This window comes from Schistocerca cancellata, chromosome 6, assembly GCF_023864275.1.
Source record: "Schistocerca cancellata isolate TAMUIC-IGC-003103 chromosome 6, iqSchCanc2.1, whole genome shotgun sequence".
NCBI classification, from domain to species: Eukaryota; Metazoa; Arthropoda; class Insecta; order Orthoptera; family Acrididae; genus Schistocerca; species Schistocerca cancellata.
The window spans coordinates 28,859,249-28,862,840 of record NC_064631.1 but is presented as its reverse complement, the minus strand read 5'-3'; the positions used below and the strand labels follow the sequence as shown (position 1 = coordinate 28,862,840).

At 45.6% G+C, this 3,592-nt stretch overlaps 1 non-coding gene across 1 annotated transcript; it reads left to right on the top strand.

Annotated features, from left to right (window-relative positions):
- The first annotated feature begins 349 nt into the window (after positions 1-349).
- Positions 350-433, top strand: Trnas-gga (transfer RNA serine (anticodon GGA)). The gene is given in 2 exon segments: positions 350-389; positions 399-433. It is a non-coding gene; the product is annotated as a tRNA-Ser (tRNA).
- The last annotated feature ends 3,159 nt before the right edge of the window (positions 434-3,592 follow it).

Sequence of the window (3,592 nt, the reverse complement as noted above, 5' to 3'; positions counted from 1 at the left end):
TCTGAGCACTATGCGACTTAACTTCTGAGCTCATCAGTCCCCTAGAACTTAGAACTACTTAAAACTAACTAACCTAAGGACAGCACAAAACACCCAGCCATCACGAGGCAGAGAAAATCCCTGACCCCGCCGGGAATCGAACCCGGGAACCCGGGCGTGGGAAGCGAGAACGCTACCGCACGACCACGAGATGCGGGCAACTGGCTACTCAATCACTATGTAGACGATGTGGCTTATTCTACACCTTATTTTAGATTTATGTGACGATGCTGTGCTGATTATATTTATGTGTTTTGACGGTGCCATCGTAGCCTTATCACTTGAGGACATGGTGTAAAAAAGATCGCCGGCCTGTGTGGCCGAGCGGTTCTAGGCGCTTCAGTCTGGAACCGCGCGACCGCTGTGGTCGCAGGTTCGAATCCTGCCTCGGGCATGGATGTGTGTGATGTCCTTAGGTTAGTTAGGTTTAAGTAGTTCTAAGTTCTAGGGGACTGATGACCTCAGATGTTGAGTCCCATAGTGCTCAGAGCCATTTGAACCATTTTTTTAAAAAAGATCTGAGGATGGTTATTACGGACTGAAAGCGGTCATCGTCTAAAGAATTGATATTGTGACTAGAGAGTGGAATAAAAACATTTGACAGTATTGGATCACTGTTTGCATACGAGATTATGTCGTAGTTGGTGAAAATAATGTAGTGTATTGGAATCGTGAATAAAATTAACCTGTTTTCAGAAAAAAAGAATGTGTTGCATTAGTTACTGAATGCCCTTCGTACACTCTATACGCCGGCCGGAGTGGCCGTGCGGTTAAAGGCGCTGCAGTCTGGAACCGCAAGACCGCTACGGTCGCAGATTCGAATCCTGCCTCGGGCATGGATGTTTGTGATGTCCTTAGGTTAGTTAGGTTTAACTAGTTCTAAGTTCTAGGGGACTAATGACCTCAGCAGTTGAGTTCCATAGTGCTCAGGGCCATTTGAACCAACACTCTATACGCACACTGAAACGTCCCCTTAGAAAAATTTATGAATTACTGTGCTGATAAACCTCTTACATTATTTGATTTTCAAACAGCTGAGCAGAACTGAACATACTCAGACATTTCGCTCTTTACCTATTCTGATCAACTCTAAACTGACACACAATATTTTTAGCGGAACGCAATCTGACTTTCAATAATCCCTACAAAAGAATGGCGCTAACTAACATTAACCTATACCTTTCACAAATCACTTACCTCACAAAAATCTTCGTTACAGCGAGCGCCACTACTGCCAGCTAAATAAAAGATTCTAATTCCTGAAGGCACTAACTACTGATAGGCATAGTTAGCAAATGAAAGATTTTGATAGAGAACAAACAATGTATTTACCTTAATAGTGTTCAAAGGTCATAATATATATAGCAGTTCATGACATCCAGTCTTACAAATTTACTGTCTCTGTCCAGATCATCCGCTCTCAAAACTCCGCCATCTCTACTCCCCACATCCACCACTGCTGGCGGCTCACCTCCAACTGCGCAGCGCTACGCACTGTTAACATCCACCTGCCGAACACTACAATGGCAGACAACAATGCCAACCAGCCACAGACTGCACACAGCACAGCCAGTGACTTTGATACAGAGCGCTACGTGGCGCTGGCGTTACCGATATAAGAACCTAGACAGCCTTCTTACAACACAAGTAATATTTCGTTGTTACGGTTTTAATGGCGAGCAGTGAAAATACGTTTCGGACTTTGCTTGTGATTGTATTATGACGATTACGAATTTTACACAGTCACACCTCCTCCCCTTACCGGCGATGCAAATTGCTCAGACTTCCCGGATTCGGAGCGATCCCTTTCGCGGCCAAACGCCACGGCGATTTCGTATCTCAGCACAGAAGCGAATATGTTCTCAAGAACTGTCTGCGAATCTTTGGAAGGGAACGAAATACACAGTTCTCTCTCTCTCTCTCTCTCTCTCTCTCTCTCTACATTGAAAATTAAGCCGGGGGCAGCGCAGCGCTGGAGTATCGCTCGAGTGTATCCGGATTACGCAGGCTGTTAGGGGGCTCCCGTGGCATAATGGACACTGTCCGACAGCACTTGACCTCCGGCTCGCTCGCGCTGCTTTCTTCTCTCTCTCTTTTTCCTCGCGGCGAGGGTCGGCGCTCCCCGGCACTCAAATTAAACTGTATATTAAATGTCCAATTAGGGAGCTGCTGGCGCTCCGGCGGCCACTCGACGCGAGAACGCGAGCCATTCAGCCGACCAGCGCGGCCACCGGTTACAATTTTAATCACGGGGTCACTCCCCCCATTATGGACAACCGCCGACGCCGCGATTATAAGAGCGCGCGCGCCTGTGTGCGGCAGCGCGCGTGTGCGTGCCAGCACAAAACTCTCTCTCTCTCTCTCGCCCGCTCCGGCACGTTCCGTCCGTTTGCTCGCCAACGTTATTCGCTTCAATAGGAGTTTAACGAACCGACCGCATTTCAATTCTCTCAAGTTCTTCCGAGCGGCTCGGAAAACATAGTTACCACCAGCGCTGCCCACTACGCCGGACTTTATTATTATTTTTTTTTTCACCCTCTCTTTTTCTCGGTCCACCCTGTTCTTCCGTTGCGCACTTCACTTCGTTCCCCGAGCGTTTTTTTTTTCCCTCTCCCCGCTCGAGTGGAGGCAAAATATAAAAATGTGGTTAGTTGCTGCAACTCGAGTGGGCAACGTTGAATGGTCTGTGTGTTTTTCGCATCTTTTTCGGCACAATTTATAACTCTCCCACTCTCTCTGTACTCCCCTTCCCCCCTTCCCTCTTAACTCGTACCAGTTTCTATTGCAAAATTACGAAAGTACTTTTTTTATTTTTTCAAAACAGTTTTTTTATAATGTCTGCATAGCTCCACCTAACACGCACGTAATTTTCGGCGGTGGATGGGAAAAGTTTGATTGCGAGTTGTATTTCGCCGAGCGACTTCTTCTTTTTTGACGAAAATTTTGTTAATTCTGGGTCTGCTATGGGAGCACTATGCGTTTTCTTTTTCTCAGGGTAGTACCACGTTAATAAATGACTTGCTTTCACGAACTGTACAGCACGGTTACAGACTCGAATTCCTGTCATTATATCTAATTCATCTACTTATTATCAGCAGGTTCAAGGCAATGAGACTAAGACTCTGAGGTTTGCGATGACAATGTAATTCAGACAGATACGGCAATGGACTTGAGTGAACAGTTTAACGGAAATGGGAATTTATTTGAAAAACTGTAGCAAGATGAACATCAACAATCGTAAACAACGTTAACTGAGCACAGTGTAATTAAATCGGGAGATCCTGAGGGAATTTGGAAATGAGACTCTAAAACTAGTAGGTGAATTTTGTCATTTTGGGAGCAAAATAAGTGACGATGGCCGAAGTATACAGGGTGCAGCAGAACTCCACCGATACACTTCCAGAGGGGTTAGCACAGACAAAAAAAGGATAAACGTCTACTAAATATGGGCTCTAAAAGCACTTGTTTGACTTCGCTACTGTGAGATACATCTCTTCTACTGCAAGCTCATTGCTTTCCATATTTTGAAAGGTGGTAGCATGGATCAAAACAA